The sequence below is a fragment of the Vicugna pacos genome, unplaced genomic scaffold (assembly GCF_048564905.1).
Source record: "Vicugna pacos unplaced genomic scaffold, VicPac4 scaffold_20, whole genome shotgun sequence".
Taxonomy (NCBI): Eukaryota; Metazoa; Chordata; class Mammalia; order Artiodactyla; family Camelidae; genus Vicugna; species Vicugna pacos.
This window is the reverse complement of record NW_027328741.1, coordinates 33,400,430-33,423,114: the sequence shown is the minus strand read 5'-3', so window position 1 is coordinate 33,423,114 and position 22,685 is coordinate 33,400,430. Positions and strand designations below refer to the sequence as shown.

General features: G+C 33.2%; 1 protein-coding gene across 1 annotated transcript in view; it reads left to right on the top strand.

Annotated features, from left to right (window-relative positions):
* Positions 1 to 22,685, top strand: part of LOC140694211 (heat shock transcription factor, Y-linked-like) — a 145,033-nt gene that overhangs the window by 50,750 nt on the left and 71,598 nt on the right. The window lies entirely within an intron of this gene.

Below are 22,685 nucleotides of genomic sequence, written 5' to 3'. Positions count from 1 at the left end.
AAGTTGCAACTGTTTCTTTGGGTATGTTTTTAAATGCTTCAATTTTATATGATATAAAGAGAGAAAAATAGTATTTCACTTGCAATAAATATAGGTACATCAATCTGGTAACATGTTCACAACAGAAATAGAAATAATATGAGTCAGTATTCATAAAAGGTAAAGAGTAAAATTGAAACAATATTAAAGGAAGATGCTATCAGCAGAAAAAGGACTAAATTATACATGAGATGTTTTATTTTTAATTGAAGTACACTAGATGTACTATATTGTGAAGTTTCAGATGTACAGCATAGTGACTCCAACCACTTTTTAGATTAGATTGCATTATAAATTATTACAATAATTGTAACATAGAATTATTTTAAGTTATTGCTTGTAATTCCCTGATCTATACAGATTATCCTTGATGCTTATCTCCTTTTTGTATACTACTTTTTATCTGTCAGTGTCCTACCATTAAATTGTCTTTCCCTTCCCCTTTGGTAAACATAAATTATTTCCCATATCTTTCATTCTCCTTCAGTCTTGTCTAACTAATCTCTCTATCTCTCTACCGTGTCTCTATCTATCTATCTATCTATCTATCTATCTATCTATCAATCTAACTGTGTATATATCTGTCTATCTATCATGTGTCTATTTATCTATCCTTCTAGGTATCAACTTATCTGTCATCTATCAACAGATATCTATATATAAATGTACACATATATTTGGTATTCTTTAGATTCCACATATAGATCATATCATATACTTTTGTCTTTGTCTAAGTTACTTCACTAAGCACAATATTTACTAGGTCCATTCATGATGCTGAAATAGCCATGTGTTAAACTTTTTCATGGCTAATAATATTCCATTGCATATTTCTAGAATCATCATTTTTTCTTAAGTCCATAGTCTGCAGTGCACACTTGGATTGCTTCCCTGTCTTGCATATTATAAACAGTGCATTTGTGAACATTGGTTTTGCTCAATTTAGGGTTTCTTCTCCAGATATTTCCTAGGAGAGGTATTACTGTTTCATATGGTAGTTCTGTTTTAGATGTTAAAAAAATCTGAATATTGTTTTCCAAAGGAGTTGTACCAATTTACCTTCCTACCAAGAGTATACAAGTGATTTGTTTCATCCAAATTGTCTCCAACAGTTTCTATTTTCGACTTTTTGATAAAAGCCATTTGACCAGTGTGAAGGGATACCTCATTGTGGTTTTGACCTGCTATTAACTAATAATTTGTAATGTTGAGCAATTTTATCACTAGCATGTTACTCATCTGTAGGTTTTCTTTGGAAAAATATTAACTCAGGTACTCTGCTCTTTTTTTGATTGGGTTTTTGTTTTTCACATTAAGTTGTGTAACCTAAATCCATGTTACATCTATTAACTTGCATCTATTATCCCCTGGTCACTTGCATTATTTGCAAATATGTTCTCCAATTACACAGGCAGTGTTTTCATTTCATTCAAATTGTCCTTAGTTGTGCAGAAGTTTTCAAGTTTATTTAGGTCCACTTGCTTATTTTTGCTTTTATTTCTTTTGCCTTAGGAGACTGATACAAGAAAATATTCCTATGATATATATCCAATAGTGTATCACCTATATCCCCTTCTAGAAGTTATACAGTATCAGGTCATACATTTATGTCCTTAATACACTTGGAGTTTATTTTTGTATATGATGTCAGGGAAAGCTCTCATTTCACTGTTTTACATGTAGATGTCCAGCTTTCCAAACACCATCCATTGACAAGACTGTCTTTCCTCCATTGTGTACTCTTGCCTCATTTATCATTGATTCAGTGCTCATAGGTGTGTGGAATTATTTCTAGGCTCTCTATCTGATTTTATTGATTATATCTCTGTGCCAATGCCATGCTGCTTTTATTACTGTAGCTTTGTACTATAGTAAGGAACCTGGGAGGTTTATTCCTCCAGATTTGTTGTTTTTTCTCAAGATCATTTTAACAATTTTTAATGGTTTCATGTAAAACATAGAGTTATTTATTTTCTGGTTCTGTGGGAAATACTACAGCTTCATAACAGGAATTGCACTAAATTTGTAGGTTTCTTTGTGCATTTCAGCAATGTTAACAATAATAACTACTTCAATCTAAGAGCACAAGACATCTTTCCATTTCTTTGAATCATTTTTAATTTATTTGTCAATGTTTTTTAATTTTCAATGTTTAGAACTTTCATAAATGTGGTTATATTTATTCCAAGGTATTCGGGGGAATGGGATTTTAAATAGTATTGCTTTCAAAGTCCATTTTAGGGTATCTCATGATTAACGTGTAGAAATGCAAGAGACAACTTTACATTAATCTTGTACCCTGCTCCCTTGTTGAAATAATTTATTGTTGATATTAGTCTGTGTGGAGAATTAAGGACTCTATGTAGATTGTTATGTCATCAGTACTGGTGCCAATTTTGCTCTTTCTTTCCAGTTTGCATTTCTTTTTCTTCTTTTTCTTTCCTTTTCCTTTCTTCTTTTACTATGGAATAGAAGTGCTGAGAGTAGAAATCCTTGTCTTATTCCCGAATTTACCCAGAAGGCTTTCAGCTTTTCCCCTAAGTATTATAAATTGTTATAAGTGACCTATAGTATGTTGAGAGATGTTCCCATTATACTCTCTTTCATGAGAGTTCTGATCATGAATGTATGTTGAAATTTGTCTAATGCTTTTTCTGTGTGTATTGACATGGTCCTGTGAATTTTGTACTTCCTTTATAAAATATGTGTCATGCTGATTTACTTGTGTATGTTGAACCATCCCTGTGACTCTGGACAGAATCCAACTGATCATCGTGTATAATCCTTTCTATGTATTGCTGGATTAATTTGTTGATGTTCTGTTGAGAATTTTTTAATGTATATTCATCAAGGATATTGGCTTTACATTTTCTTTTTTTTTTTTTTGGTAGTGTCTTTGACTGGTTTTGTTATCATGTTATTAGTGGCCTCATAGAATAACTTTGGGAATTTTCCTAATACATTTTTTGAAGTAGTTGAGAGGAAAGAGGTTTTAGTGAATGCATCCAGGCATTTTGTTCAAAGGATGACTTTAAAACTATAGATTTTATTTAAATTATGCTGATTGCTATTTTCAAGTTTTCAGTTTTCTTTTTATTCAGTGTTGACAGGCTGTACATTTAAAGAAATATGTCCATTTCTTTAAGGTTGTCCAGTTAGTTGTCACATAACTGCTCAGAGTGATTTTGTAATCTTTGTTTGCATTTCTGTACTATCAGATATTATTTCTAATATTTCATTTCTTATTTTGTTTGGGTCGACTCTGTATTTCTTTATAAACCTGGTTAAATGCTTATCAATTTGTTCATATTTTTAAGAAAAAAAACTGTTGATTTTATGAATTTTTATTTAATTTTTAATTTTTATTTTATTTATTTTCAACCTAATCATTAAAGATTACTCACTCTACTGCCTTTGTGTTTTGTTTATTATTATATCTATCTATTTTGGGTGGTTAACATTATCCTTTGTGTGAGGTTTTTTTTTTCCTTGAAGAAGGCCACAATTGTTCTAAACTTCCTTGTTAGATTTGCCTTTGCTACATCCCATATATTTGATGGAGCTCTGTTTTCATTGTAATATGTCTCCAGTTATGATTTTATTACCTCTTTGATTTCATCATTGAACTTGTTTTATTTTATTTTTGTAAAGGATGAGGTTTAATCTCATATTTGTGCTTATCCTCTTCTTCTTTCTAGAGTTGATGCATATTTCCATAATTTTATGTATGGAAAAATATTTGCTGTAATCTGTATTTGCTTAAAGCTCCTGAGGCTCATTTTATGACATAATATGCAGTTAATTCCTTAGATAACATCCTGTGCACACTTGAGAAGTTCATGTGTTCTCTTTTTCTGATGCAGTGTCCAATACATTAGTTAGGTTCAAATGATCTAATATGCCATTAAGACCTCTGTTTCCTTACAGATATTCTTTTGAGATGAATTGGCCATCAGAATAGTGAGGTGTTCAACACATCTACTATTATAGTTTTGTAATGAATTAATTCCTTCTTGTCTAATATTTTTTCCTTAGGATCTACGGTGTTGGGTCCATATATAATTTAATGAGTGTAATACTGTATTTTTATATTGATCTCTTTTTTTATATAATGTCATATTTAACTTTCACTGTGGCCCTTATTTTAAAATATATATTGTATGAGTTGAGCACTGCAAACTGCACTTTCCTGCCATTTCCATGAAACATCTTTTCCATCTATTTACTGGTTGTGTTTAACTTCCACCATAAAGTGAGACTTTTTGTGGGGAATGTGAAAATGGTGGAGCAGAAGGATGCTCATAGCTCACCCTTTCCCACAAATGCATCAAGACTCACATCCACAGACCTACTCAACTAACCAGAGAACCTGCAGAACTCTGATAGAACACTGTCCTCTTCAAAAGATAAAGATGCAAAAAAATCTGTTAAAAGAAAATGAATTAAGAAGAAAAGGCAAAACAGATTGGGACATGTCCCACAGTGAGGGAGCAGCAAAGAAGTACTGGTGCTCATTCACTGAGTTTCCCCTCTCCAACTGAGAGGTAGGCAGGATGGAGGAGGAGCCTCCAAGAATTGAACCTCTATAGATTATAAGCTGACTGACAGTACTAAGTTAAACAGGCACAGAGGAACCCTATGACACCAAGCCCAAGAGGCAACCTGGACGCTTGGGGCAGGGCCATGCTTCCCGACCTGGGTGGAAGATGATGATGGCTGCACTGAGGCAGCCCAGCGGAATGGAGGGGGCTGTGTGCCATTGCTGTGGTTGCACAGGGCAAAACAACCTGGGCCCTCCATTAAACAACAGGGCAGACTAGCCCTGTGAGGGGAAAGGTGCATTCCAAATCTCTGAAAATCCACAAATTATCTAGGACAAGAGACCTGGGGCTCAGACACAGCCACCAAAGCCTCTGGTGCTTTGTACCCTGGCAGCAGTGAGAGCAAAACCTCCATTCACTCCTAAGGACTTAGCAGCCTTAAACCCAGATGGGGACTTGTCTACAGCCTGAGACATATAAGATCTTTCTGTCCTATTTCCTCAGAGAACTTGCTTTGCCAAGGCAAACAAGGAGATGGGTTTTGGCCCAGACCAGTGACAGGGCACATAGCAGAGGAGAGACCAGCACCCTGAGGGGGCTGATGGCCTGCCAAATTTTGGGCTGTAACGCAGCCCCTGACCATGTGGTTGGGAGAGGGTTGATGCACACTACTGCTTGTTCAGTCTGAAACATGTGACTGAGGTATCAGTCAGGGCAGTGACAAGACAGCCCACAGTAAAGAGAGCTGCTCCAGAACCAGTGTTGGGAGTAGGAGTGATCTGCTGGCTGACAGGCCCTGGGTGCTGCACAGATATGGACTCCAATGGAGGGTTTCTGGAAAAAGCAAGCTGAGCTTCCAAACCAGGATGAATACAGAAAGAGTTCACATTAACAGTACACAGTACCCAGGACACACTGACCACCCCCTTGTTTTAATCTGTTTTTACCTGTTTCATTTCCTATTACTCAATTAATTTTTATTTCTGAGGCAATTATATATACCCCCTTTAATATCCCATTGAAATTTATAAAATTATTTTTTTATTATTATTTTTCAAAACTCTGCTTCAGCTTGCTCTTCTATTATGTATTATACAAAGTTTTCAAACATTTATTACCACTTCTTTAAAATTCTTTGTCTCCTTCTCTCTTTTTTCTCCCTTTTAGTTGTATTACTACATAGGCATTAGGTAGATAAACTCCTTTAGGACCACATTAGATAACATATACTCCATAAAACACAGTGTCAGAGAGGTAGGAGCAACAAAAAGAAGCAGACAAACCATTCCCAATTAAAAGAACAAGAGAAATCCCCTGAAAGAGTGATCAGTGAAATAGAAATCAATAGCCTACTAGATCAAGATTTCAAAAAAGGAGTGATCAAATTACTGGAGGAAATAAAAGATAGTGTTTAGAGATGTAAAATATTTTACAAATGAAATGGAAGCTATAAAGAAGAGCCAAGTAGAATAGGTAAATCCATTGACTGAGATGAGGAATGATCTAAAGGGGTCACAAAGCTGACTAGATAATGCAGAGGAATGAATTAGTGACCTAGAAGACAGGATAATAGAAAGCACCCAATCAGAAGAGCTACAAGAGAAACAATGATAAACAAATGAAAAAAGCATAAGAGACCTATGGGATAATAGAAAGCATGCCAAACTTGGCGTGATTGATGTCCCAGAAGGGGAGGGAAGATCAAAGTGGATTGCAAAGGTGTTTGAAGAAATCATGAGTGAGAACTTCCCAAACGTAAAGAAGGAATCAGATATCCAAGTACAGGAAGCTCAGTGGGTCCCAAACAGGAAGAACTCAAATAAACCCACAGCAAGACATATAATTAAGATGACCAGAGTCAAGGATAAAGAAATTATCCTAAAGGCAGCAAGTGAATCTCAAACATAGAGTTACAACGGAATCCCCATAAGGCTCACAGCTGATTTCACAACACAAATACTACAGAACAGAAGGGAGTGGCAAGATATATTCAAAGTCCTGAATGAAAAAAATGATATAACCTTGGATACTTTAACCAGCAAGGCTATCCTCTATGGTAGAAGGAGACATAAAAAATTTCACAGACAAGAAAAAGCTACAAGAGTTTAGCAACACTAGACCCATGCTAAAAGAAATATTGAAAAGTCTACTCTAAAAAGAAAAGCAGCAGGATGCTACAGAAATGTGAAACTCACAGCTGGAAAGGTGATAAATCATAAACTACAAATAAAATAAACACAAAATTTTAAACCAAGGCATAGAAATCATTGACAGTGGGAGAGGAGGCAGGAAAATAGAGAATTTCTTTGGGGGGTCTTTCCTTTTAAAATTTTTTTTCCCGGTAGGATGATTTTGAGATCATGTTACTATCAGTTTAATCAAATCATTTATACTAATGGTCTAATAGACTATATAAAAGGGTAAAAAAAGACAAAAACATATTCAGGGAGTCACTAAAAGTAAATAATTTTCATGATAATATAAAGAAAAATGACCGAACCAAAAATGGAAGATCAAATGAACAAAGAGGAAATACCAAATCAACTGCAAAGATAAGGCCAAAATGGCAATAAACACAAACATATCATCGTTTATTTTAAATGTTAATGGACTAAATGCTCCAGTCAATGTCATTGAGTGGCAGGCTGGATAGTAAAGCAAGAACCTTCAATATGCTGCATAAAATAGACCCACCTCAGTGAGAAGGAAACATATAGCTTGAGAGTGAAAGGATGGAAAAGGTTATTCCATACAAATGGAAAAGCCAAAAAAGCAGGTGTTGCAGTACTGACTTCAGACAAAAGACTATAAAACAAAGGTAATAAAGAAAGATAAAGAAGGATATTTTATAAAGATTGATGGAGTGATACAGTTGAGGATAGCACATCCTTTAATACATAGGCAACAAATAGAGGACTACCTAAGTAAATGAAATAATTAATGACAGATAAAGAGGGGGATAGTGTTGGGAATCTAATCATTGTTGGAGATTTCAAAACTGCATTAACATCACTGGACAGATCATCGAGATAGAAAATAAATTAAGCTACAGAGAAGTTAAATGATACAATAGAAATATACACTTGGTGGATATTTTCAGAGCATTGCACCCCCCACAAAATAGTACATACAATCTTTTCAAGTGCACGTGGAACATTTTCCAGGATACATGATATACTTGGGCACAAAAGAAACCTCAGCAACTTTAAGAAGATAAAAATTACCTCAAGCATCTTTACTGACCACAATGCCATGAAGCTAGAAATCAACAACAGAGAAACAAAGGAGAACAAAAGGAAAACATGGGGATTAAACAATATGTTATTAAAAAAACTATGGATCAAAAAAGAAATCAAGGCTGAAATGAAAATGTACCTTGAGACAAAAGAAAATGAAAGCAAAACGACATAAAATTTATAGGACACAGCAAAAGCAGTGTTGAGAGGGGAGTTTATAGCAATACAGGCCTTCCTCAGAAAAGAAGAACAACCACAAATAAACAATTTAACCCATCAGGAGAATGAACTAGAAAAAGAAGAAAAAAAAACCCCAAAAGGCAGCAGAAGGAAGGAAATCATAAATATTGGGGAGGAAATAAATAAAATGAGTTTAAGACAACCATAGGAAAAATTCAACCAATCCAAAGGCTGGCTTTTCGAAAAAGTAAGTAAAATCGAAAAACCTCAGGCCAAACTCAAAAACAAGAAAAGAGAGGGAGCACAAATTGCCAAAATATGAAAGGAGAATGTAGAATTTACAACTAATAATATAGAAATACAGAATATCATATGAGAATATTATGAAAACTATATTGAACCAAACTGGATAACCTAGAGGAGATGGACAAGTTTCTGGAAACATACTGTCCACCAAGACTGAATCAAGAAGTAACTGACCCCTTCAACAAACAGAGCACAAGAAATGAAATCAAAATAGCAATATAAAGCTTCCCTACAAATAACAGTCCAGGACCGGACGGCTTCACTACGGAATTCTACCAAACATGCATAGAAGTACTCATACCTGTCCTTCTCAAACTCTTCCAGAAAATTGAAAAAGAAGGAATACTCCCAAAGTCATTCTATGAAGCCACAATCACCCTGATACCACAACCAGGCAAAGACAATACCAAACAAAACAAATATAAGCCAATATCACTGATGAAAACAGACGCCAATATCCTCACCAAAATAGTAGCGAAAAGAACCCAAAAACACAGATAAATATTATACATCATGACCAAGTGGGGATCATGCCAGAGACACAGGGGTGGTCCAACATGTGCAAATTAATCAATGTAATACAGCACATCAACAAGAGAAAGGACCAAAACCACATGATCATCTCAATAGATGCAGGAAAAGCATTTGATAAAATTCAACACATACTTATGATAAAAAAATCTCACCAAATTGGGCATAGAGGAAACATATCTCAGCATCATAAAAGCTATAGATTACAAACCTACAGCCAGCATTGTACTGAATGGTGAGAAAGTCAAAATCTTCACACTAAAATCTGTGACAGTAAAAGGATGCACACTATCACCATTCCGACTCAACATAGACTGGAAATACCTAGCCACAGTAATCAAACAAGAGAAAGAGGTAAAAGGAATGCAAATTTGAAAGTAAGTGGTAAAAGTCTCACTATATGCAGAAAATATGTTAATATATATAGAAAACTGTACAAGTTCCAGGCAAAAACTACTACAGCTGATCGAAGAATTCAGCAATGTATCAGTTTACAAGATTAAGTTTCAAAAATCAGTGGCATTTCTTAACGCTAACAATTCAGATAATACTATAGAACTACAGTCAACATGACAGAATTGTATTGGTAGGAAATGATACATATAGGCCAATGGAACTGAATTGAGAGCCCAGAAATAAACCCACAAACTTTTGATCAATTAATCTTAGACAAAGGAGGCAAGAAAATACAATGGAAGAGAGATAGTCCCTTCAGCAACTGGTGTTGGGAAAGCTGGACAGCAGCATGTAAATCAATGAACCTAGAACACTCCCAATGAAGGTAGAACACCATACACAAAATAAACTCAGAGTGGAACAAACACTTATACATAAGACAAGATACAATAAACTTCCTAATGGAAAATATAGGCAAAAGAGTATCTGACATACGTCTCATAAATTTTCTTGTAGAAAAAATAAAAGCAAGGATAAACAAATGAGACCTAATGAAGGTTACAAGCTTCTGCACAGCAAGGAAACTGGATGTAAAACAAAAAAAACTTACGGAATGGAAAAAATCTGAATAAGAAACCAACAAGGGCTTGATCTCCAGAGTATATAAGCAGCTCACCCAACTGAATAAGAAAAAATAAATCACCCAATGCAAAAATTGGCAGAAGACCTAAACAAGAAATTTTCCAAGGAAGACATACATATGATCAAAAGGCACATCAGAAAATGCTCAATATCAATGATTGTCAGAGAAATCCAAATCAAAACTACAATGAGTTATCACCTCACTCCAGTGAGAATGGCCATCATTCATAAATCCACAATGACAAATGCTGGAGTGGCTGTGGAGAAAAGGGAATCCTCCTTCACTGCTGGCGGCAATGCAGATTGGTGCAGCCAGTGTGGAAAACAGGATGAAGATTACTCAAAAACCTAGGAATAGCCTTACCATATGACCCAGGAAACCCGCTCCTGGCCATAAATCATGAAGGAACCCTACTTCTGGATGACACCTGCACCCCAATATTTATAGCCAGCAATATTTACAATAGCCAAGACATGGAAACAGCCTAAATATCCATCGACATTTGACTAGATAAAGAAGAGGTGGTATATTAATACAATGGAATACTGGTCAGCCATATAAAGCGAAAACATAACACCATTTTCAGCAACATGGATGGTCCAGGAGAAAATCAGTCTAAGTGAAGTAAGCCAGAAAGAGAAAGAAATATAACATATTAGATGGCTCATCAGTGGAATCAAAAAACAAAACAAAACAAAAAAAGCACAAATACAGAACAGAAATAGACTCACAGACATAGAATACTAGCTTTTGTTTGCCAAGGGGGCAGGGTGTGGGAAAGGATAGACTGGGAGGTCTAAATTGTAGAATAGATAAACAGGAATGTACTTTATAGCACAGGGAAATAAATAAAAGTTCTTATGGAAGCCCACAGTGGAAAAAATGTGACAAAAAATGTATATTTGTTCATTGTAGCTGCAAAACTGTTCTCTATGCTGGGATTGGAGACAATTTTGTAAAATGACAGTAAATCAATAAAGAAAATTTAAAAAAATTAAAAAACATGATCCTAAATATTACAGGTGTAAATATACATTAGAGAGAAAAAGAATACTATGAAAAAAGTGCAGTAAAACCGAAGATTATTTTTGTTTTTTTTTCAAGATAAGCAAAATAAAACCTCTAGTTAGGTGCATCATGAAGAATAGAAAGATGCCCCAAAGAAATTAAGTAAGATATAAAAGAAGAGAAATAACAATTGTTACCTCAGATATACAAAAAAGGGATCATTTTGTCAACACTTACATTCGAATAATATTGACAACTTTGAAGAAATAGACAAATGTCTAGAAAGAGACAGAAATAAGGAGAAACAAATAATTTGAACAAACTGCTTTCTAGAAGAAAGAGTCTGCATTTTAAAAAATCATTAAATAGAAGTGCAGATTTTTTTTTTACATTTTTTATTTATTCATAATCATTTTACAGTGTTGTGTCAAATTCCAGTGTTCAGCACAATTTTTCAGTCATTCATGGACATATACACACTCATTGTCACATTTTTTTTCTCTGTGATTTATCATAACATTTTGTGTATATTTCCCTGTGCTATACAGTGTAATCTTGTTACTCTATTCTACAATTTTGAAATCCCAGTCTATCCCTTCCCACCCTCTACCCCCCCGGTAACCACAAGTCTGTATTCTCTGTCCATGAGTCTATTTCTGTCCTGTGTTTATGCTTTGTTTTTGTTTGTTTGTTTGTTTTTGTTTTTTAGATTCCACATATGAGCGATCTCATATGGTATTTTTCTTTCTCTTTCTGGCTTACTTCACTTAGAATGACATTCTCTAGGAGCATCCATGTTGCTGCAAATGGCATTATGTTGTCAGTCTTTATGGCTGAGTAGTATTCCATTGTATAAATATACCACATCTTCTTTATCCAGTCACCTGTTGATGGACATTTAGGTTGTTTCCATGTTTTGGCTATTGTAAATAGTGCTGCTATGAACATTGGGGTGCAGGTGTCATCCTGAAGTAGATTTCCTTTTGGGTACAAGCCCAGGAGTGGGATCCTGGGTCATATGGTAAGTCTATTCCTAGACTTTTGAGGAATTTCCACACTGTTTTCCATAGTGGCTGCACCAAACTGCATTCCCACCAGCAGTGTAGGAGGGTTCCCCTTTCTCCACAGCCTCTCCAGCATTTGTCATTTTTGGATTTTTGAATGACAGCCATTCTGACTGGTGTGAGGTGACACCTCATTGAAGTTTTGATTTGCATTTCTCTGATAATTAGTGATATTGAACATTTTTACATGTTCTTTTTGATCATTTGTAAGTGCAGATTTAAACAAACCGTGTGGAGAACAAAAATACAAAGCAGAACTTATACTCTTCAAACTATTCAAAAATAGTGAAGATGTGGGAAACTACCAAATTAATCCTATGGAGAATTCATCACCCTGATAGCAAAGCCAACAAACAAACTACAGGCAAAGGGAACTTCAAGCCATTAAATTTGACAGATTTAGATGCAAAAATTCTTCAAAACATTATTAGCAAACTAATCCAGTATTATCAAAAATGAATCATACACCATGATCACTTGGATTCATGGCAGGTTCACAAGAGAGGTTCAACATGCACAAATCAATCAGTTTGATACACCATATTAACAAAAGGAAAAGAGAAAATGACATGGTCATCTCAATAAATCCATAAAATGTATTTCAGAAAATTCAACATTTATTCATTAAAACAGCAACAACAACAACAACAACAGCAACAACAGAAAACTCTTTCCAAATTAGGATTCAGGAAACATATCTCAACATAACTAAATTCATTACTTACAAACCCACAGACAATGTAATATACAAAAGTGAATAATTGAAAGCCAAATTAAGGAATAAGACAAGGATGCCTGATCTCACCATTTCTATTAAACACAGTATGGGAAGTCCTAGTAACAGCAATTGGACAAGAAATAAAGTTACTCAAGTTGGATTGAATGAAGTAAAACTGTTATTATTTTGGATGACATGATAATCTATATAGAGATCCCTAAAGATTCTCCACAGCAGAACAAGTAAAACTAAGACATTTAGCAAAGTAGCATGATTCATGATTAATATAAAAAACTGTCACATTTCTTTACACTAACAATAATATATTTCATTATTTTAAAACATCCATATGAAATCAGATCAAAACATGAAAAACCTAAGGAAAATCCAACATAATAAAATCTATAGGAAACTTATAAAAAATTTGAAGATGATACAAAGAAATGGAAAGAAATCTCAAGGTGTTAGTTTAAAAGAATTAATATTGTTAAAATATACATACTACAAAATATGTCTACAGATATAAATTGATTCAGATCAAACTACATGATATTTTCCACAGAACTAAAAACAATCCTATGGTTTGAATGGATCTTCAAAAGGACCAGAACTGCTAAAGGAACAATGAGGAAAAAGAACAAAGTTGGAGGCATAACACTTTACCCTTCCAGATCTCAGACTATATTACAAAAATTCAGCAATCAAAACAGCACAATACTGGAAAAGAAACAAACATCTATATCACTGGAACAGAACATAGAGGTAGGAATAAAACATCACACCTATGGTCAACTAAACTATGACAAATGAAACAAAAATATACAATGTCTTAAAGACAGTCTCCAGCAAGTGATGTTGAGAAAGCTAGACAGCTACATGTAAATCAATGAAATTAGAACAATCCCTCACACTGTATAAGAATAAATTCAAAATGTTTTAAATATCTGAATCTAATACATGACACAATAAAACTTCTGGAATCTAACATAGGCTAAACAAAACAAAAATTGTAGCAAAATTTCCTTATGTCACACTCCCAAGCTGAAAACAATAAAGTTAAAATAAACAAGTAGGTCCTAATTAAACTTAAAAGCTTCTAAACAGCAAAATATACAAAATGGAAAGATGGAGTTCAAATGGGAGAATACATTAGGAAACAATGTTATCAATAAGAGGCTAATTTCTAAATTACACAGAATGTTCATGCAACACCATTTCAAAAATCTACAAACAACTCAGCCAGAAAATGAGCAGAAGACAATTCTCTAAAAGGGACACACAGATGACAAACAGGAATATAAAATCGTGCTCACATGGCAAATTATTATACAAAGGCAAGACAAAAATAAAATAATGTTTTACCTCACACTAGTGAGAAGGGCTGTCATCCAAATGTCTACAAGTAATAAAGACTGGGGAAGTTGTGGAGAAACAGGGACTCTCCAATGCTGTTGGTGGGAAATAAAATTTGTGAAACAACTTTGGAAACATTATGGAAGTTCATTTAAATAATAAAAATAGACATATCATTTGACACAGCAATCCCACTCATGGGCATATGAAACATAAAACCTGAAATTAAAGAATCCTAGGGTAAAATATAAGAAGTACACTCTGATATTGGACTTAATTTGATTCTACATATGCCTCCTCTGTCAAGGAAAGCAGAAATAAAACTAACAAAATATGATTGTGTCACACTAAACAGATTTACACTGCAGAAGAAATGATCAATAAAATGAACAGTCAACCAACACAATGGTAGAACATATTTTTAAGTGATAATTTTCAATCAAGTGTTAATATCCAAAATATATGGCAAACTCGTACCCCAAAACAACATAAAAAATACCAAACAAACCAATTTAAAAAAAGTCCATAGGAACGGAATACATAGATCAGAATCAATTTTCTGTAGAAAACATAGAGTTGGCCAAATGACACATGAAAATATGTTCAGAGTTATAAATTATTAGGAAAGTCATAAACCTAATATGAGACAAGACCTCACACTTTTCAGAAGGCTCTCATCAAAAAGAAAAGAAATAGATGTTGGTGAGATTGTGGAGAAAAAGGAACAGCGTGGACACTGTTGATAGGAATGCAAAGTATTGATTCCATTGCATATATACATCAAATTTTCTTCATCCAGTTTTCTGTCAAGGGATGTTGAGTTTGTAGGCCCCTGTCTGAAGGTTCTAGAGAATAAGCCCATGGGCTGAACTGATAAACAATCTGTGAGGAATGTCACATATCCAGGCTGGATAAGAAATGGCCTACTCAATGTATCCAGTATGGATGGCTGGATAGCCTATGCTGGGTAAGATCGTCAGAGGAGGACATCCTAAGACAGGCAAAGCCGGCTGGATAAGAGATGGCCTAATTAATGATGTTCCGTGATGAACTTTAAAACAATTCTTGATCATTTAACATCCTGCGCTTACTGCAGGAACATGGGAACATAAATAGCTTAAGATTATTAACATTGTTATAACCTAGATTATATGTGAAGCATTGTGCATGTCCTATATAAACCCTTCTTCTAAGAATCAAAAAACAGAGAACTGCTTCGCTTCTATCGACACAGTGTTTGTGTGTAAATTATATCGTGCCACTGACAGGGCTAATTTAATTTGTTGGGAGTATTTTAAAAGGATGTTGTATTATATACAATGCTCTTTCTGCACTTATTGTGATGATTGTGTGAGTTTTATTTCTCATTCCATTAGTGTGGCATGTCACCTTTATTGATTTGAATATTTTGATGTATACTTAAACCCAGGGATATATACCTTTACTCATGTATGTTTATGATACATTAAATGTTTTGTTGAATTAATTTTGCTTGTTTTTTGTTGAGAATTTTGGCACATATGTTCATCAGGGATAATATTCTATTTTTTGCGTATGTGCGTATATGCGTATGTGCGTATGTGCGTATGTCCTTTCTAGCTTTGTTAAGCAAATAAAGCTCACATCATAAAATATGTTTGGAATCTTTCACCCCCTTCAAACTCTTGGAAGATTTGGGGAAGAATTGGTGAAAAATTGTCTTCAAATGTATGACAGAATTCACCAGTAAAGTCGTTTTGTAAATTTTTTCTGCTTTTGGAAGTTTGAATTATTGACTTACTCAAACACACTTTTGCTCTATTATCTTTCTAATTACTTCTTGATTCAGTATTGGAAAACATATGTTTCTGGGAATTTGTCTTTAGTTCTAGGTCATTCAAATCGTTGGCTAGTGGTAATTTCTTATGATGTTTTGCATCTCTACAACATCAGTGGTAATATCTTATCTTTTATTTCTAATTTTATTTGAGTCTATATTTTCTTAGCCAACATAAACATATGTCCAGTTTATGTTTAAAAGAAACAGACTTAGGTATATTTTTTTCTACCTTTCCAATTGCATCTCTTGTTATTTGCCATACTCTCATTCATTCAATTTTCTTCTTTATTCTTTCTGTTTTCTCCTAGATCCATGAGGTGTAAATTTAAGTAGTGTGAATCTTTTTATTTCATTTATTATTAAATATTTTTTATTTAGTTATTATTTATTTATTTACATGTTTATTCATTGATTTATCATTGAAATACTGCCATTTACAATGTGTCAATCATTGGTGTATAGCACAGTGTCCCACTACATGCATATATTTATGTGCCTATTAAACATTTCTTCACAATATTTGACTTACTGCCCTGTGTTATACAAGAGAAATTTTGAAAAAATTTACTTTTATATATAGTGGAAAAAATTTATGAATCTACAGCTCCCAAATATATCCTCTCACATCCCCTTTCCGCTGTAATCATAAAATTGTTTAGTAGATCTGTGAGTGTGTTTCAGTTTTGTAGATGAAATCATAGTGTCCTCATCCAAATTTTTTTTAAGGTTCCGCATATATCATGTCATGTATTATTTTTCTTTCTTTTTCTGGCTTACTTCAATTAGAATGACACTTTTTGGGGACATCCATTTTGCTGCAAATGTCATTGTTTTATCATTTTTTAATGCAGATTATTATTCCATTATGTAAATACGGGATAACTTCTGAATACTGTTATGTGTTGTTGGACAATTAGGTTGCTTCCATGTCGTGGCTGTTGTATATAGCACTGCAAAGAACATTGGGGTATAGATGTCTTTTTGAATTAGGGTTCCCTTTGATTTATACCCAGAAGTGGGATTGCTGGATCGTATGTTAAGTCTATTTTTATTCTTTTGAGGAAACCCCACCCTGGTTTCCACAATGACTGCACAAATCTACATTCTTTCCAACAGTGTAAGAGAGTCATCTTTCTCCACAGATACTCCAGGATTTAATGTTTGTGGAATTTTGAATTATGACCATTGTGACTGTTGTGAGGTGATACTTATTATAGTTTTAACTTACCCTTCTCTGATAATGGTAGTGAGCAATTTTTTTTTAATATATCTATGTGGCATTTGTATGTCTCTTTTGGAGAATTGCTTGTTTAGGGCTTCTGCTCATTTTCAAATTGGGTTTCTTGTTTTTTTTTAAGTATTATTAATAGTTTGTATGAAATCTTTATATTTTGGAAATTAAGCCTTTGTCAGTTGCACATTTCTACATATTTTCTTTAATCCTGCAGGTTGTCATTTTGCTTTGTTTATGTTTCCCTTTGCTGTGCAAAAGCTTATAAGTCTTATTAGGTCCCATTTATTAATTTTGCTCTTACATCCCTTCCCTGGGAAGGCTGTTCTAGGAGATCATTGCTGAGATTTATCTCAGAGTGTTTTGCCAATATTTTCTTCTAGGGGATTTACTGTGTTTTGCCTTACATTTAAGTCTTCAAGCCATTTTGAGTTTATTCTTGTGTATGAAGTGAAGGAATGTTCTAACTCCATTGCTCTGCATGCTGCTATCCAGATTCCCAACATCATTTGGTGAAGAGATGGTCTTTTCTCTGTCATATTCCTGGCTACTCTGTCAAAAATTAATAGAACGTAGGCCTGTAGATTTATTCCTAGGCCCTCTATTCTGTTCTTTTGGTCCATAAGCCTCTTTCTGTATGAATATCTTGTCATTTTGTTCATTGTAGCTCTGCAATAGTGTATGGAGAACTGGTGGTTTATTCCTCCAACCTCTTTGTTTTTCATTAATATTTCTTTGGAAATTATGGATCTTTTATGACTCTATGTAAATCTTAGAATCATTTGTTTCAGTCCCAAAAATAGAAGTTTGGCATAATTTGATAGGAAATCACATTAAGTCTGTTGATTGCCTTGGGCAATATGACCATTTTAACCATTTTGTTTCTTCCATTACGAGAACTTTGGGTATCTTTTCAATTCTTCAAATCTTTTTTGATTTCCTCAATCAATATTTTCTAGTTCTCCATGTATATTTCATTCACCTCCTTTTTATACATTACTCTGGGTACCTTGCCCAGTTCCTTTTTTAGCCTTAGTAATTTTTTGTGAAGCTTTTACAGTTTTCAATATATAGTGTCATGTCTGCATATCATGACAATTTTACATCTTCTTTTCCAGTCTGAATCCTTTTATTTCTTTTCCTTGCCTGATCATTGTGGCTAGGAATTCCAAGACTATATTGAATTTAAATTGTGAGAATGGGCAACCTTGTCTTGTCTCAGGTTTTTGTTGGAAGTGTTTCAGTTTTTCAACATTGAGTATTTTTCTGGCTATACGTTTGTCATAAATAGCTTTCATTATGTTGAGATATGGTCCCTCTAGCACACTGTTACAAGAAATTTTACTGCAAATAGGTGTTAATTTTTCTCAAATGTTATTTCTGCATCTACTGAGATGATCATGTGGTTTTTTGTCCTCTCAGTTATTGATATGGTGTATTAAAATTGATTGATTTATTTGCATAAGTTAAACCATCCTAGTTTTCCTGGGATGAAGTAAAATTACCATGGTGTATAATCTGTTTTACATGCTGTTGGATTCTGTTTGTTAATACTTTCTTAAGGACATTTACATCAATGTTTATCAATGTTATTGGCCTATAGTTTTCTCTTGGGGTAGTGTCTTTGTCCTGTTTTTTTATCAGGTTGATGTTGGCCTCACAGTGTGAGTTTGGGTGTACTCTCTCCATATCAATTTTTGGAAGAGTTTGAGGAGGACTGGTATGTATTTTTCTCTGTATGTTTGGTCAAATTCCCCAGTGAATCTAGTTTGGTTTGAATTTTGCTTGCAGAGATTTTTTATTTTATTGATAATTCTTTTCAATTTCTGGTGATATGACAGTTCAAATGGTTAATTTATTCTTGATGCAATATTGGTGGGCTGAATGTTTTCAAAAACTTCTCCATTTATTCCTGGTTATCCATTTTGTTTCCATACTGTTGCTCATGTTGTTCACTTATGATATTATGCAAATTTGTTGTACTCTTTGTAGTTTGTGCATTTTCATTTCTTATGTTATTTGTGTTCTCTCTCCTTTCTTGTTGGTGAGCCTGTCCAGAATTTTGTGAATTATGCTTACTATTTCAAAAAAGACTTTAATTGATTTTTTCTATTTTTTAATGTGTATTTCAATTCTTTCTTCATTGTTCTTTCTTATTTCTCTCTTTCTGCTGAGTTTTGGTTTTGTTTGCTCTTCTTTTCATGATTAGTGTACATAGAACATTTGATTATTTATTTGAAATTGCTCTTCTAATTTGAGGATGGTTGTCACTATAAACTTACCTCTTAAGCCTGCTTTAAATGTATTCCATTCACTTTGTGTAGTATTTTGACATATTTCTCAAGATATTTTTTAATTTCTTCTTTTACTTCTTCACCTCCCCTACTTGTTATAGTACCATGGTGTTTAATTTACATGCTGTCATTTTTTCACACTGTTTTTCTGTGAAGGATTTCTAGTTTCATGGTATTATACTCAGAAAAGATGCTTCAAATTTGTTTTATTTTCTTAAATTTGTTGAGGATTCTTCTGTGCATGAGTACATAATCTTTTCTAGAAAATATTCCATGTGAACTTGAAAAGAATGTATATTCTGTTTGGGGTGGAGTACTGTGTTGAAAATATAAACCAACTCAAATTATTTTATCGTATCTTTTTGTATCTTTTTTCCCTTATTTAATTTCTGTCTGAAAGACCAGTCTAGTGATGGTAATGGGGAGATGTAGCTTCCGAATGGGTTTGTGTTCCCATCCATTTCTCCCTTTTCATCTATTAGTATTTGCTAAATGTATTTAGGTGCTCCTATATTCAGTATATATATCTTAATGAGTTTAATACCCTCATTTTTTATTGTTCCTTTAATCATTATTTCATGTCCTTGTTTATCGTTCTCTATGACATTTTTTGTAAAGTCTGTTTTGTGTGAAGTCTATACTGCTAGTCCTGCTTTCTTGTCATGTCCATTTGCATTCAATATAATTTTCCATCTTCTGACATTCAATTAATTTTTGTTCCTCTTACAAAAGTGGGACTCTTGTATGCTTCATAATGTAGAGTCTCGTTATATTATCCCATCTGACAATATATATCTTTTGATTGAAACACTAAGTCCATTATCATTTGTGATAATTATTGATAGACTGGTGTTCATTTCCATTTTGAACTTATTTTTCCAGTTGATTTGGTATTTCCTTTTTGTTCATTTCATTTTCTTTTTGTGGCTTGATAAGTTTTCTTTTATTATCTTGGTTTCTTTTTGGCTTTGTGACTTCATTGTAAGTTTTGACTTATGGCCACCCTGTTTTGATGTATATTGACCCTTTACTTTATCTTTTTATTTTAACTGATAGGAATACAAATTCTAACCCCTTCTATAGAGAACAGAAACAATAAGGAAATACTCTTTATTGTCCTGTTTCACTCTCTGACCCTTAAAATTTTTGATGTCCTGTTCTGCAACATCATATTTATTCTATTGTAAGACATTGTAGCTATTGCCTTTCTAATTATGCCTTTCTCCTTTCTATAGAATCCTGCTTCATTTATTTTTTTAGAGTCGATCTTTCAATATTTCTTTTTCTGTTGCTAAATTCTTTTAGTACTTGCTTTAGTGGAAGTTATTTATGTCTCCTTCTATTCTAAAGGATAGCCTTGCTTGACAAATTATCTTAGATTACAGCTTTCTTTCATTCAGGACTTTAAATATGTCTTACCACTGTCTTCTGCCTGTTGTATTTGTGTAGTAAACGTGTTTACAAATATAATATACATAATTACATATATATGTATAGAATACATATAAATGAAGTTAACAAATAAGGAGAAAACCTATACGTTAAAAAATAGAAAACATTGATGAAGGAAATTAAAACTGACCCAAAAAAATGAAAATTCCTCTTATGTTAATGATGTGATACAATGTGGTTGAAACAAACATACTACCCAAAGCAATCTACATTTTGTGTCATTCATGACAAAGTACCCATGAGATTTTTCCAGTTAATAGAACAGTTAATTTCAAAATTTATATGTAACCACTTAGACCATAAGTTGCCAATATAATCTTGAAAAAGAGTATTAAATCTAATAGTGTATAGTTCTCTGAAGTTAAACAGTCCAACAAAGCTTTAGTAATTTAAACAACATGAAACTGGCTCAAAAACAGACACCAATCAATAGAAGAGAATAGAGCAACCAGATATAATCCCTCACACCTATGATCAATTAACCCATGAAAAAGGAAGCAAGAGTATAAAATGAAGAATAGACATTCTCCTGAATAAGTAGTGCAGGGGAGATTGATCATGTAAAAGATAGATTAGAATAGATCCTCACATTGTATACAATCCATAAGCAGAGAATATCTTTCTATTTATTTGGTTTATTTTATTTCTTGCACATGTAATTTATAGATCTATATTTAGATCTTTTATTTCACTTATCAAATGTATTCCTTGTTTATTCTTTTTGGTATAAATATACACACAATTGTTTTCCTAATTTCTCTTGCTGATAATATTTTGTTACTATATAAAAATGCAATGGATATTTGTATATTGATTTTGTATTCTGCAAGTTTACTAAGTTTGTTCATTATTTCTAACAGTCACTGGAGGAGTCTATGGAGTTTTCTATCTATGCTTAATTATGTCATCTCTAAAAATTTTACTGCTTTTTTACAAATTGGATGCCTTTTATATTTTTTCTTGACTAGTTGTTCTGGCTAGGTCTTCAAATAGTGTAATTTAGCACTTGTGAGAATGAACTACTTTTTCTTATTACTGGACCAGAGGAAAACCTTCCTGTATGTTAAAATTGAACTTGATGATAGTCATGGGTTTTACATATATGGTTTTTATTATGTTTATTTAAATTGTATTTAAAGTGAATTTGTTAAGAATATTTTTATAAAAAAGTAAAGATCAGATTTGTTAAAAATTTTCCTACATTTTTTGAGATTGATGTTTTTGAATTCTCTGCTTTTTAAGGGATTGTATCACATATATTGATTTGAATTTGGTAAGTAATATTTATGAATCAGGACTAAATCCCTCTTAACTATAGTTTATAATACTTATAATATGTAATGAATTCTGGTTGCTAATATTTATTTAGAATGGAATTTTCACATACTGAAAGAAAAATTTACATTACAGATTGAGTTTACATTTATTTATTAAAAAATTTTATCCCTCATTTTTAATTTGGCTTATGTTTAAAGGAATTTATTTCTAAATAAAGAATGTAACTTTTGGTAGAACTGGATTTTCTACAGTTTACTGATACAGAACATAGCTATTATTTACATTTAGTGAACAAAACACTTGCCTTGAAATGCCATATTTTACTAACAATGTGAAATGTTTCAGGACTGAGATACATATTCCTTCCCAAAATGCATTACTTGGTCTTTTCCACCCCAAATCACATATAGTGTTATTTATTTGTTTTTTGATTGTTTGTTTACCCCTTAATGGAGGCACTGCTTATTGAACCCAGGATCTTGTGTATAAGTGTACTTATAAACATCATTTTGGAACACTTAACAGAAGCCACAATTGAATGGATTATAAAGATGGAAAGAAAATTTATTGCTTCTGGGGACTGAAAAACCTCTGAT